We start from the raw sequence: 15,864 nt of genomic DNA, 5'->3' as shown, positions 1-15,864 counted from the left end.
CATGTGACACATGGACTTCACAGAAACTTTTGAATTTGTTCTTTCCTGATTTTAGGCATTCTTGAGATATGTTTAGGTGATGTTTAGGTGGTGACTATGAGATTTGAAGGTTTGCATCTATGATAGTAGTGGCAGTGTCCATCACAGTTGTAGTGGTCAATGGCAGATGAAGTGCTTGTATTTGGAGTAGAGAAACAAATGCAGATGAGACAGATGCAGATCTTCATAACAACTGTTTGGGGTACAAAAAAGGGTATCATGACCCTTTTTGGCAGAGATAAGAAGAACCTCTGTTGATTCAAGAAAGGTGATACAGATCCATATAACTTGGAGAAATGGTCCAAATAACAGAGAATTATATGAAATAAACTTCATGAGAATTCTCAAAAGGCAGAAGAAGCTTTCCAGGGTGACAGAAGTAATTATAATAACCCATTATTAAGTAAAAATTAAGATTTTTTTTCCTTTCTATTTCCACAATCAGCCACCATTACCTGTAGATCATTCAATCAGTCATTCTCTGGAAGACAAGGTTGAGAGATGAGATTGACCTGATCTGTTGGGTACTCCTTGGTCAGGAATCCACCCAACTAAGAAACTTTACTTTTATTTTAATGTACACAGAATCTAATCTAAGTGAATTCCAGACCCAAAGCATCAAGTCTATGTCCTTATGCCATTTCACTGAAGTCTAGGGTAATCCAGCTCATAAAGGAGAAAACCAACCCCAGTGGTCTATAAGTAGAGATGGATTCCTTTGTTCAGATGAAGTGACTGAGTCCCATGATCAAGCCACATTCTCAACAGGAAGAACTGAAGACTTTCAACCCATCTCTTCATTTAAAATTCTACTTCATTAATTGTTCATCAATTAAGGTTGATTTTCACTTGTCAGAGGCATATCCTATTCTAAAGATATTTAAGCATTCAGTAATCTTCATGTTTTGTCTTTGATTATCACAGAAACTACTGACCTTCAATTTATTGATTATTAGCTAGTCTAATTAATACTTTATTAATTATTCAGAAACTGTCTTTCAGAATTTTCAATTTACTCAAGGGCCAGGAGCTAGGAGAATGCTGCAACACCAGTTCACTCACCAACATTGTATTCTAAAGTTTGTGCTATCTCTCCTCACTAAATAGATTTTGTGTATTTGTGGAAAAATGCGTTGGAGATAAGGTATTTTGTACCAATTGTTCTTACTAAACTTTTAAAGTAAATATCATTAAAAATTAATCAAGGTTACTAGCTGATTACTAATTGGGAGGACAGGAGCCCAGTAGCTATGGAGCTGCTTAGTCCCTCAGAGCTTCCCTTAGAATCTTAGTAATCAACTACCTTCGGGGCGGCTAGGTGGCATAGTGGATAAAGCACCAGCCTTGGAGTCAGGAGTACCTGGGTTCAAATCTGGTCTCAGACACTTAATAATTACCTAGCTGTGTGGCCTTGGGCAAGCCACTTAACCCCGTTTGCCTTGCAAAAATCTAAAAAAAAAATCAACTACCCTCTTGGTCCACAACCTTCAAGTAAAGTACAAGCTTGATCATGGAGTCCTAGATAAGATATATCATATGTTTACTACATTGTAAACTTCTGAAGACGGGTACAGTGTTTTTATTGTGTTTCACTAAAAGGACTATAAAGTGAATACACTCTTAATCTCCTTCTTCCATGCCAGAAACTTATAGACTCAGTGTTCTTGAGCTCTATAACTTCCAAATCCAGGGATTTAAAATTCTGAGCAAGAGAATGATGATCCTTGGCATAATCTCTATTCTTTTAAGAACCAGAAACTTCTCTAGGCTTTGACCTATTCCAATATCCTCCACACTGCAAAGGGTGTTAATGAATAGTCTAAAGGCTATATACCTTATATTGTACAGTATATCTGTCATAAACCTAATATCCAGAGTACTGAAGAAACAAAGGATTTGAGTAACCATTCCATATCCATGCATCATTTCTCCTTTTCCTTCCAAAATACTTCATATTCATTATTACCAGTTCATAAATTTCAAGAGATGAGGGAAGCATGGCGATGCTGTACCTACTCAAAATCTGAGTGAAAACTCAGATACTTTATTTCCTTTTTAAAAAAATATTGCTTTTTTTACATATCTCTTGACAACCTTCAAATATTCTTGGTATGGGAATCATGTTAACTATTAATTATTTTGGTTTCAATATGAAAGAGGCCAAATAAGGCTCTGATGGAAAGACTTGAGGAATGGCACAGTGAAGCTGCATTTGGAGTCAGAAGAGCTTGTTTCAAATTCCAACCCTGCCATATATGACTTTGTACAAGTCACTTAACTTCTCTGGGCCTCAGCTTCCTTACCTGAAAAAAGAGAGAATTGGCACCAGATGAAGCATAGGTTCCTTACAAATCTAAGCCTATGGTCCCACAATCAGGAGGTCATTGCATGTGGGTGGTGTATGTGGAGCTATAGGTAAGGGAGCATGTTCTGTAAATCAGGGAATGAACCTAGAAAGGGGAAGTAAAGAGTCAAATAGCCAATTTAATTATTTTTCTTTACCAAAAAAATATGGCAGTATTGGTTTTATTCTCATGATACTGATGTGCTGGATAAATATTCTGTCTGATTCTCTAATATACAAGATAGAAGATGTAATATAATAAGCCAACTGAGGATCCTCATCAAATAGACGAGTGTTTTTATTTGGTAGGAGAAGGGGGAAGTTGCAAAAACAGTAGTAACCTTTTATATCTTTAAGATGATATTGTTATTCTATTTGATAACAACTGTTTGGGGTTGTCAAAATAAATGCCATGATTCTAATTTACTAAAGAGGAAACAGAGAAAGGATTTGCCTAAGGTCACCCAGGAATTTGGTAGAAGATTTATTCAATCAATAATAATGAATAAATATTTATATGACTTGACCTGGATATTCTACTTCTCACTGAATTTCTTTTTTCAAACATGTTCCAATTCATTCTCTGGGTTTCCATTTCTTTATTTTTATTTTATTTTTATTTCTTTAGATTTTTCAAGGCAATGGGGTTAAGTGGCTTGCCCAAGGCCACACGGCTAGCTAATTATTAAGTGTCTGAGGCTGGATTTGAACTCAGGTACTCCTGACTCCAAGGCCAGTTCTCTATCCACTGTGCCATCTAGCCACCCCATTTCTTTATTTTTAAAATGAGTGCATTAGACTGAATAATCTTCAGAGTCCCTTCCTCACAAGAGCCCCTGAAGAGCCATTCAATGGCTATCATTATGCCATTCCTGCTTTCCATAGAGTCCAAAGTAAAGGATATGATCTTTCTGGTGGCTCTATGGAGTTGTAAGAAGATGCACAGCAAGAGGAATGATAACCTTAAAACTTTTTTTTTTTAGGTTTTTGCAAGGCAAATGAGGTTAAGTGGCTTGCCCAAGGCCACACGGCTAGGTAATTATTAATTGTCTGAGACCAGATTTGAACCCAGGTACTCCTGACTCCAGGGCCGGTGCTTTATCCACTGCGCCACCTAGCTGCCCCAACCTTAAAACTTTTAACAATATCTTTAGACCAGAATTGATCAATCTTTTAGTTCTTCTGGCCTCATCACCAAACAAAAACCCATCAAGGAATGCATACAGAATTCAATATCCTTTCATTAATACATTCACCCACACCATCAATGAGAACAACAACAAAGTTGGACACACCTGATCTAGAGATTGGTTGAGATGGTGATGTGGACATATGAAGAAGTTAGATGCAGTAATATAGTACCCAAGGATGATGGCAACTTCAAGCATCATAATCCCTCTGAAGCAAAGGACTCAAGAAAATGCAGGACCAAGGACCTTGAAGGAGTAACCCATGTAGAAGAGAATTTCACAAACTAATGTGTAATTTTGAACTTAATGAGAATTCCATAAAGGCATAAAATGTCTACAAATCATTTCAAGGCTTCTGGTATGAGGGAAATACTTTGTAAGCCTTAAGACACAATAAAAAAATTTATAATATTTTGTCTAAGGAAGAATGGTAAATATATATATATATATATATATATATATATATATATATATAGCAAAATAGGATGAACAAAAGATAAAAATATAACTTTTAATAGTCAAAAAAGTATTTATTAAGTGATTACTTTGACAAGGCTCTGGGGATACAAAAATAAAACAAAATAAACAAAATATGGTTCCTTGAAATTTAAATCTACTGAAGGGAGATAAAATATCTACAAAAATAAGTATAGAAAAATAGCATAAAGTGGTAAATACAGGTTACTCCCTTGAGAAGCAAACAGTTTTGTTAGTGAAGGAACAGGAAAAAAAAATGTGAGAAGTACCTAGACAAAGTACCTCAGAAAAATTTGAGAGGACCCAAGTTATGTTCAATTGGAGATACATGAGGGGAATATTAGGGAAGATGATGACAAAGGTAGCATTGAAGTGTGGTGATGAAACATTTCAACAAGCAAAGAGAAGCAATGAGGAACATTTAATACAAATGAAGTAAGAGAATGAATGATTATATCAAGACATAGCCAGTGGTGGGGTTTGACTAAAATTATAGCCTTCAAAAATTCCAGGTTAAGAAATTTTTAATCTGATCCAAAGGCTGGATATGGGGCCACTGATCAAGGGAGTGACATGATGAAATTTTGCGTTGGGAAGATTAGTTTGTCTAGTATATAGGCTAGATTAGATCAAAAAAATCTCAGAGAAAGAGAGAGTAGTATGAAAGCTACATCAATAGTATAGGGCTAAAGTAAGTAAAGATTTGTGAATCAGGTTGGTGGCAATGTGAGTATGGAAGAGGTAGTAGATGTAAGAAATAAAGAACTAGAATTAAGCAGGTGATAGTAGTAATAGACAAATTTTAGCCTTCCAGTAAAGCATTATATATATGAGAGAATTAAAGGATTTGGTTCTGAATTGCTGTCATATAATTAAATCTTATTAAAATTTTATCACTATTCGGGGTGGCTGGATAGTACAGTGGCTAGAGCACCAGCCCTGGAGTCAGGAGTACCTGAGTTCAAATCTGGCCTTTATAATTACCTAGTTGTGTGGCCTTGGTCAAGCCACTTAACCCCATTTGCCTTGCAAAAAAAACCCCCTAAAAAAAGTCACTTTAAAATTTTATCACTATTCTTACTCCCCTTATTTCTGTATTTAATTCTGCTTAATAACATTTTGTTTTATAGGGCCAAATATTATGTGTGTGTGTGTGTGTGTGTGTGTGTGTGTGTGTGTGTATACACACACAAACTCCGAAAAGGAAGTCTGTTGGATGGAACTTTATCCATGTTATTTATGTCTGAAAGCTATTCGTAACTACTCATTTGCTATATGAACACAGAGGGTTGAATAATGATGATTAGAATAGAAGCTAAATAATGGATAAAAGAGTACTCCAATCCAGGAAAATTATTTGTTGTTTTATAGGGACCAGGATGTCTGTACCATTCCAGCTAAGCCCTTATTCCTAGTCTTAAACACATTTGGGAATTCAAATTGATTTATGATCACTTTCAGTATTTGGTCATACTAAGATTTAAGTTAGGACATCCATTTACAATCTGAATATCTATGTCTGTCCCCAATCTATTCCAAAACCCAGAATGTATTCCTGAAATGTTTTAGTCTAGAAATGGTTGGAAAGGATTTAGGGCTAGAACCTCACATGTCCTGGCCCAAATTTACATTTGAGGATGCAGGAGCCTCATGAGTTGCTGCAATTCTGAATGCTCCCTTTTTATTTCTGTCTTAATATAGGACCATTTAAACAAAACATGTTCCATTTTTTTAGTAGTGCAATAATATCTGCATTGGAATCTCCTGTCTTTAGGACCCCTTCCTCCTTTATGTTTACATATGTTATTTATTATGAAATTTCTGATTATAAAGCGGTGAGCTGCTTCCGAAATTTTTTATAAGATCACACCTTCTTCACTTCCTTCCCCTTGATATTTTAATTTTTTATATTGGCTCATATTTTTACAATATAAAGACACACACACACACACACACACACACACACACACACACACACACACACACATATACCCCATGATGAAATGAAGAGGATTTCATTTGGAAACAGAGGATCTGGGCTTGAATTCTTTTCTGCCACTTATTACCTTTATGATCATAAGCAAGTTATTTCTCTTCTCTGAATCTGTTTCCTCATCTGTAAAATTAGTGGGTGGAGCTGGATGACCTCTGAGGTCCTTTCCTTCTCTAAGTGAATGAATCTATGAGAGGATATGAGAAGATTTAAAGGTGATTTTGACAATTGAAGTCTCTTAGAAAGGGAGATTGCTGGTGTTAAGTAGGACAGGTCATAGATGGCCTGGGAGGAAAATGTCCATTCAGTTTTTATGTACTGTGTTCAAGGTTTTGGCATGACATAAGGGTAGTGGTTTATGGTAAAGGAATGGCTCTCACTCAAGAGAACAATTTATAAGGGAGATAATAAGACAGTAAGTGACATATTAATAGTTACTATAATAGTGCTGAATTAGAGCCAATTGATCCACATTAATGTTCACCCAGGAAACTGAAAGAATTAGTGAATGTGATTTTTTTTGAGATACTTTCTAAGATCTTTGAATGATTATAAAGAACAAGAAAAATATTTCAAGTCTGCATAATATTAGTTCAGTTGAACTGTCCTGATTTTTAGGGGGGAAATGGAAACTATAGGTCAGTTCTGAGGCTGGAGAGGAGAGAGATGAAGATGAAGCCTGGAGGAGAGGGAAGAAATTGAAAGGGTCAGACAGATAAACTCCCAGAAGAATAAATAGTATTCTTGACTTCATTAAGAATAGGTTATTCTTGGGCCGGCTAGGTGGCGCAGTGGATAGAGCACCAGCCTTGGAGTCAGGAGTACCTGGGTTCAAATCTGACCTCAGATACTTAATAATTACCTAGCTGTGTGGCCTTGGGCATGCCACTTAACCCCACTGCCTTGAAAAATCTAAAAAAAAAAAAAAGAATAGGTTATTCTCTGAGTGAGCCTTCATTCTCATTGGAAATGGCTCAGGGAGGAAATGACATACACACTTAATAGGGTGAGGAAATCTATCTTGCCCTGGAGAAGTATGGGAGGAAAGGAATGGGATGAGGGGGAATGGGGGGAGGGAAAGGGGGAATAGGTGATAGAAGAGAGGGAAGATCGAGGGAGAGGGTACTCAGATTCAACACACTTTTGGACAGGGCCAAAAGGAAAGGAAAGAGAGAATAGAATAAATGAGAGTGAGGAGAAATAGAGTGGAAGTACAGCTAGTAATAGCAACTGAGGGAAAAATATTGAAACAACTTCTCTGGTGGACTTATGATAAAGAAAGCAACTCACCCCAGAGACAGACCCATTGAAATCTGAACACAGACTGAAGTACAATTTTTTTTCTCTTTCTCTCTATTCTTGAGGTTCTCATCTGGGGGGGGGGGAGGGGGTTTGTGTTTATTCTTATGCTTACTCTTATAACATTTAACTTGCATCAGTGTATGGCATGGAAACAATTATGAGACTGTCAGACAGTCTTCTGGGGGGGGGGAAGGGAGGGGGGGGAAATTATAGAATTCAGAGCCTTGCAAAAAAAATGATGGGTACATATTACTATTGTATATAATTGGAAAACAAATAAAATGTTAAAAAAAAGAATAGGTTTTTATTAATTAATTATATTTTCTAGTAGATGTTTGTAATAATGACAATAGCTGATATTTATGTAGTATCTATGCTATGCTAAGCAGTTTACAAATGACTCTATTTTATTATTATAACACCTTTGAAAGATAATACTCTTATTTTCCTCACTTTACAGATGAGGAAACTGAGGCAAAGGTCTTTTTTCAAATATCTTGCTCAAAGTCACACAGTTAATATGAGTCTGATGCTGGATTTGACCATGGATCTTCCTTCAATGATCTATTTCCATTATGCCATTTAGCTGCCTCAATCTTTTAAAAGAAGATAATTTTATTACTTGAAGGATTCTTCATCTAGCACATTAGAAGAATGATATAGATATAATTTATTTAAAATTTAGTAATCTATTTTAAGAAAGGTTTTCACATTCAGTATTATGAACAACATAGAGAGATATGAGCTAGATGATCCTAAAGCTAGGAGAATTTAGAAAGGTTTTCATGGGTTTGAAAGAGGGATCTCTAGTGGAGCGTCCCAAGAATCTGTCTTGGCTCTGTATAGTTTAAAATTTTCTATTAATTACTTAAATAAAGGAATTAGATGGCATGCTAAGCAAATTTACAGATGGTACAAAGAGGCACAACTAATACACTGGACACCAGATTCAAGACCCAAAAAGGTCAAGAGGCCAAAATGAGAAAAAGCTAAATGGGAAAAACCAGTTCTATATAAAAATTAAAACAAAACAAAACTTCATAAGTACTAGATATAAGAGACACAGATATACAGCAGTTCATATAAAAATAAATTTGATGTTTTCGTATACTCAGTATGAGTCAACTATATGACATGGCAATAAACAAATTAATGGAGTGTAAGGTTGAAATGAGAAACAAAGGAAGATTACAGTTTCACTCTATTCTATCCTATTTAAAATCACATCTAGGGGATTGCTCTTTAGGAAGAGCATTGGTAAACTTGGGAATTTCTGGAGAAAGGCTAAACATTTCCTTTATCTTCAGTTGTTACCATATTAGTATGCTTAACCTAGAAATGAGAAGGTCTTGGGGGAATCACGGCTATCATCAAGCTATTTGAAGGTCTGTCTCATGTAGATGGGTTGAAGTTGAGGAAAATAAAATGCTGGCTTGATGTAAGCCTTACTATTAGGACTGTTCAGAACTATTAGAACTGCTGCTTTTGGACATAATGAATTTTTCCTCACTAGAGGTATTTAAGCAAAAGTGGTATGATCACTTCTTGAGTGTATTATAGGCAGGATCCCTATTTTGCTACGAGTTGAACTAGATGATCTTCCAGACCATTTATACTTCTTCCCGATCTGAAGTTCTAGGATTCTGTAATTTCACTAGGATGGTGGCAATTTTAGATCATCTGAGAGAGGGGTTAAAGACAACTTTGAGTCAGGATTTGGGTTTATATTTTTAAATTGTGAAAAAAGAATTTAGTTCATGTTATGATGATTATTGAAAAAGGAATCACTAATTTTACCTCGTTATAATGAATAACTGAACAGAGTATCTTGTCCTTCCTGATTCAGGACAAGTACAAATGGCAATTCAGGTCTTGAGAATTTGGGGAATGACAAAATGACTGACTCCTCCATCTGATCATGTTTGTGACTCAGTATAAAGGGGATTAGCCTTGCAAACCTTGAAATGGTATATAAATGCTAGCTACTGTCATTATTCTTATATTTATTTTTATTTTTAATTCTTATTATTCCTTCTTATGTTACTACTACTGCTGCTGCTTGCTGCTGCTACTGCTGCTGCTGCTGTTGCTACTACTACTACTACTACTACTACTACTACTACTACTACTACTACTACTACTACTTCAAGATGAAGAGGTCTTCCACTTAACAGCTACTGAGCAGGAAAAGTTGATGACTCAATAAATCTTTAAAAAAAACAGAAAGAACCTCTATACTTTTCCTCCTTGAACCTTTTGCATGGACGTTGCTTTCATGAACATGTGAAAGGGAGGTTCTTCTTTCTACCCCTCCTTAAAAATACCATGCACATTACAGGTAAAATTCTTAAGCAGCCTTGATCCTGGGTTTTGATCTTCATCTTCTATATTTTTTCTTTTCTTTTCTTAGGTGAATATGAATTAATCCTAAAATGTCTGAGTTCAGGCTTGGAAGTCAAGCTGTCAGTTTGAGAGTTCCATCAGAGTTCCCTGCTTCTTTGATCAAAGTTGACTAGAGACAAAGGGAACATTCACCAACTACTTCAATGGCTTTGGAGTAGATGACCACCAAAAAGAGTTAACCTGAGCTCTGACCTGTCTTATCAGAAGACAGAAGTACAGTATGGAATCAGGGTTAAATATAGTATCTAGTATCACTTAATATAGTATCTAGTATCACTTAAAAAAATCTTTAGATGAGATTTAAAATATTTCAATATTTATTATACATCAATATTGCTATCATATTCATAAAGATAATATATCAGTAATATATATCAATATTAATCTTTTATTATATAAAAATTATAATAGTATTTCCATTTGTTTGATTGTGTATCTTTTTTACATTTACTCATGAGTTCTTCGTGTAAAGTATTTCTTTTGTATCTGGGGGAAAGAGAAAGGGAAAGAAGAAAGGAATAAACATTTATATTAAAAAACCTACTCTGTGCTAGACACTGTGCTAAGCATTTTACAAATATGATCTCATCTGATCCTCATTTTACAGTTGAGGAAAATGTGACAAACAGAGGTTAAGTGGCTTACTCAGAGTCACCCCTAGTGTGTGAGGCTATCTTTGAACTCAGGTCTTCCTGGCCAAGTGCTGTACCAATGGCGCCATCTGGCCAGCTGTCTCAAAAGTTAGTGCATAGGGAATAAAACTGTCCAAAATTTGGCTCACATGGTACATTAAGTACCTTTCCCCTACTTTGGGGAGCTCCCTATACTCGCTATGAGCTAAAACTTAAACAATTTTTATCTGGAGCACCAAAAAGGAGGTCCATAAAAGAACAATGAGTGTGAGATAAGGGACACTCACCCCTCTCATTGGAGAATAATGCTCTGTTTAGGACTGAAATTGTTTTATTAAGCCTATTTGGGTCCTTCATATAGGAATCCTTCAAAGAAGAAGGGAGAGGGAAATCACTATAGCTTGCTGACCCTTGCAACAATTATTAGTTGACTAATCACATTTCTTGTGACTTTCAGCTTCATTTGTAGTTTTGACTTAGACTTCCCTGCTACCTGTACTTTACCCCCCCCCCCCCCTTTGGGTTTGTTTCATTTTGGTTCAGTTTTTAGTCTGTAATTTTAGCAATTCTTGCCTTGTCGCATATATTTAGTGCCTTTTTTGCCCTAAACTAATTGAGTTAACACTTCTATCCTTCCCCAATGTATCCCCAGGGAATTGGATAAAACGGTACATATCCCATATTCTTTGCTGTTATGATGAGGGCTCAAATTAATCTCATCCTGCCTCCTTTTACTTATTGTCAATGCTGCACCACAGATTCTAGGATTGCCTTGTGTCCTATGGATGTGTCAACTTTCAGTTGTTCTTTGCTTCTCTGGATCACTTTGGTTTATCCCTAATGGAAGATGGAATTTTTTTAAAGGACCATGGATTTTAAATTGGTCATTACTTTAAGGGTCATCTGGTTTAACTCTAACAGATGAAGAAACAAGTCTGAAAAAGATGACTTGTCAAAGAACATATAAGTGGGGATAAAAACAGGATTTGAACCCAAATTCTTTGACTGTAAATATAGAGCTTTTTCCATTATGCTAGGTTCCCCTGATTCTTACAAATATTTTTCCAGTTTCTGAAATTAAAAAATAATATATCCCATAATATTCCTGGGGCAGCTGTGTGGCAAAATGGATAGAACACCAATCCTGGAGTTAGGAGGACCGGAGTTCAAATCCAGCCTCAGACTAGCTATGTGACCCTGGGTAAGTTTACCCTGTTTCCTTCAATTTCTTTACCTGTTAAATGAGCTGGAAAAGAAAATGGCAAACCACTCAAGTATATTTGCCAAAAAAAACTCAAATGGGGTCACAAAGATTCAAACATGACTATCAACTAAACAACATAGTAAACCAAATATGTTGGTTTGAGAATTGCTGTATGTAATAGTTTGCTCTTCAGTAACTCCCTATAACCTATGAATAAATTAGAAAGTCATTTTGCTAGCATTATTGCTATCAACAATCTGACTCCAATTTATCTTTCCACCCTTACCTCATAATATCTCTCTCTCTATATGATGTAGTGCCCCCAAGGTGGTCTATTCACTATTCCTGAATTAGATTGGTCCATTCTCATTGCTGTCTATTTCTCTCATATCTTTACCAATTGCCTACTTCCTCTCTCATATCCCACTACTTTCCTTTTAGTATTTTCTTACAATCTATTTAATCTTTCTCTTTCCTTCCTTCCTCCCCTCTGCCCATCCAACTCCCTATAGGATGCTAAGTCTATGATCCCTTTCCCATTAAGGAACAGCAATTTCAAGGTTAAGGAATAACACACCTCCACTCAAGTGCACTGATTTCTATAGCTAAAGTATGCATACTCCTGCATATCCCTCCTTGTTCCATCTTGAGAACCATAATCTATTTGAATATCTTTAGAATTGATTGAGCAGATGTTAGGGATGCTATCCTTACCTCACTCTCTTTGAGCTCTATTGGGAAAGGGTGAAAACACAGTAGTATCTATGCCAAATTCATTTCCCTTTTGAGGAGAACAATTTATTCTCAGTGCAACAATTCTCAGCAGGGAACTTGAGTCTCCAAACACTGCTTAGTCTCACTGGGCAAGCCTTAAAAAAAAAAAGATAATGAAAAATGTTCTTCCTAAAGAAAAGGAAGGATAGGTTGCTTCCCTTTGGCAGAGAATGACAATCAGGGTTTAGCAGAAACTTATTCAAAGGAGACCAGGTGAGCTCCGTTGTTTTAACCCTAAGCTAAAAGTTCTTTGCAGAAGACTCTCTTTCATGGAGATTGATTTCTCAATGATCCTCACCTGAATTAGAACTGGAGAGAAGAAAAGTACTGATCTTTTGGCTTTTAGTTTCCAGAGAGAATTCAGGTGATTTCAATTTCTCTTCAGAAAGAGGTCTCTAAAAAGAGGACTGGGAAAAAGCCAATATGTAGTGGAACCAGCACTTCTTCATGTTCCTGTATCCAGCTTGCTATACTAGAGATTTTGGGGAATTTCCCCTTGGGTGAGATCTGAAACTCTTACTTTCTTAAACTGAAAAATCTCACTGTTAATGGGAAAGCTCCTTCCCTCTGTGCATTGGCTAATATATTCTCACCTGTATACTTTCTATGTATATAGTTTGCTATCAGTTTGAATAATTAGATTTGATATTTTCTACATGTAGTTTTTGTGGAACTGGCATTTATTTGGTGGGAAGGAAACAAAGTCCTGGATATATAGTTTAGTGTATCCCTTCCCTGTTAAAAAATAACCATAAAAAATTCATCTTGAACCTAAATATTATGTCCCTTAGATTAACTATATTTGGGAAGGAAGATAGATATACTTCAAGCCAAGTACCCATTCTTTAAGAATAGGGTCTAGTTCTAATGTGATAGGAATCACAATCTCCATCTATTCATATTTTCTTGTAAGGAAGATATAGACAAATCATGGAACTACATTCAACACACATAGGTAAAACTCAGACAATAATACCCACAATATTGTGCTTGCATCAGAAGAAGGCTATTATGTGGTAAATTAGAGAATTGGATGGAGAGCCTGAGTTCAAATCTAATCCTGGACAAGTTATTTAATTCTCTCAAACTCAAGTTCCCAATCTGTAAAAGAAGGATAATAATAATACCAACATCAAAGGGTTGTAATGAGAATAATGTGAGTTAAAATATGTATTTTGCAAATCTTAAAGTGCCACAAAACATTACATATTATTGTTACTATGCTTCTCCTCCACCCAATATGTTAAGATTATCATTCTGCAACTTTTAAATTCATTATGGGGCATCTAGGTGGTGCAGTGGATAGAATAAAGAATAGGAAACACTAAAAATACAATATAGGTAACCAAAGAATCCTAGAAAGAAATTTATTTCCCAATTTGATCTGCTAAAACATTGCCATTCTTGTCTTTTCATGTCTATTCTTTCCTGTTCTTAGGTAAAGAGTGTCAGAATAGAATGTGACCTTGGGAATTTTTAAAGATTGGAAGAACTCCAGAGGACCAGGTCCTGGAGTTCATGTCAGATTTTGTAGACAGCTTAGTCCTGTGAGGAGCAAAATCCCCAGTCTGATACTTGAGTATAGATGTGGAATAAAGACAGTCAATAGTGACAAATAAAGATTTTTTCCAGACCAAATTTAGAATTGAACTTGATGGGGCACATGCTTTTTAGCTACTGATTTAACATAGAGCCCAGTCTTCCAGGATAGTAAAGAAGAACGTGATCTATGTAATAAGGACAAAATGCTTTGTAAACTGTGAAATTGCTATGTCTTCTCAGTAAATAACTCTTTGCAAAAATCAATGTTAATTATTTAATGATATGGGGTTATAAACATTGGTAGGTTTCAATGATAAAAGGGTGATAACGAAGTATAATTGCTTATTGATATTAGGGAGAACACTTTAGAAAGTAGATCCAAGTCAAGAACGTTAAAAAATCATTCTAACCTCTCAAAAGTACAACTGGAACACTGAAGGGTCTAAGAGTCTTGCCCTGAGGATCTGTCTTATTAGTGTAAGGGGGAGTAAGGATAGGGATCTTGAAAGTGTTTAAGGACACATACATTAATACTATACATTAAAGGATTAGAAACTCTCTCCATCCCATACAGATTACAACACATTTAATAATTTTAATTCAATTCATCAAATATTTATATATATTATATACATATGTATTATATAACCAATATAATAATTTGTATTAAGGAAAAACCTCATGCCAAGCACTGGTTAGATTCTGGGACTATAAAAACAAAAACAAAAGATCTGTTGTCCTCCGAACCTTCATGATTAGAATGGTTGTGTCTTATTCATATTCACACAGCTAGTAAATGATCAAAGGTATGTGTATGAACCAAAGTTTTCTTGATTCCAAATCTAGCACTCTGTCCAATACCTAGTGATTAATAGTACCTCAACTTTCATTTTCTCTCTATCTCTATCTGAATTTCTGTATATGAGTCTCTCTATTTCTTTCTGTCTCTTTCTGACTCTGTCTCTTTGCTGTCTGTATCTTTCAGAAGAATAGCCTTTTGACTTTCAGCAATCACTTTTAGCTATAAGGTATCAGTGATCATCTAACCAATAACACCATCTGAGAAATGAATTGAAATGGAAAGGGGTTAAGACTAACATAAGAAAAAGTTTAGGTTGCCTTTAAGGATCATGTCCTGACAGAATAGGGAAACACTATAACTTATGAGTTATTAATGGAGGATCAAAAGATAAAATGAGTGTCTTTTAAAAAAACATTCATTAGTTAACACATTGTCTTGTACATGGGAGAAGCTTAATAAGATATTTTTAATATGAAAACACTTTGAAAAGTATAAAATAGAATATAGATGTAATCTATAATTGAAATGTATTTTAGAAATAGGGCAGCTAAGAGGTATGGTGGATAGAGTGTTGGGCATGCTGTCAGGAAGACAACTTTGTGAGTTCAAATCTGACCTCAGACACTTACTAGTTATGTGATCCTGGGCAAGTTACTTAACCTTGTTGGCCTCAGTTCTTCAATTATAAAATGAGCTGCAGAAGGATATGGAAAACCACTCCAGTATCTCTGCCAGGAAAGCCTCAAATAGGGTCATGGGGAGTCAGACATGATTGAAAAATGATGTAACAAAATTATAGAAATATATAGCAATTATAATATAGTATTCAAACCTTTTATACCCTACAACACTAATACATATGAATCCAATAAGGGACCTACAGTAGTTTGGTATAATGTACAATATCCTGAATGATACTCCCAAAAGTATGGGATATATCTCTAGTTACTGAAATTCTAATTAGAAGTAAAAGAATTGAGATTACATATGAAACCTCTTTTCCTCCATTTGAAGATTAGGATTTTGTCAGAAAAAGGAAGACATAGGAATTAAAGTGCAGGCTACCTCACTGGTTTTCTTAATTGCTGTGTAATTTAAGCTATCTTGACAGCAGATGAGTAAAAATCATAAGAATCAGGAAAACTATATCTCAGCAGAGGAG

Source organism: Macrotis lagotis, chromosome 2, assembly GCF_037893015.1.
Source record: "Macrotis lagotis isolate mMagLag1 chromosome 2, bilby.v1.9.chrom.fasta, whole genome shotgun sequence".
Taxonomy (NCBI): domain Eukaryota; kingdom Metazoa; phylum Chordata; class Mammalia; order Peramelemorphia; family Peramelidae; genus Macrotis; species Macrotis lagotis.
The sequence above is the reverse complement of the archived record's forward strand: the minus strand, read 5'-3'. Positions refer to the sequence as shown.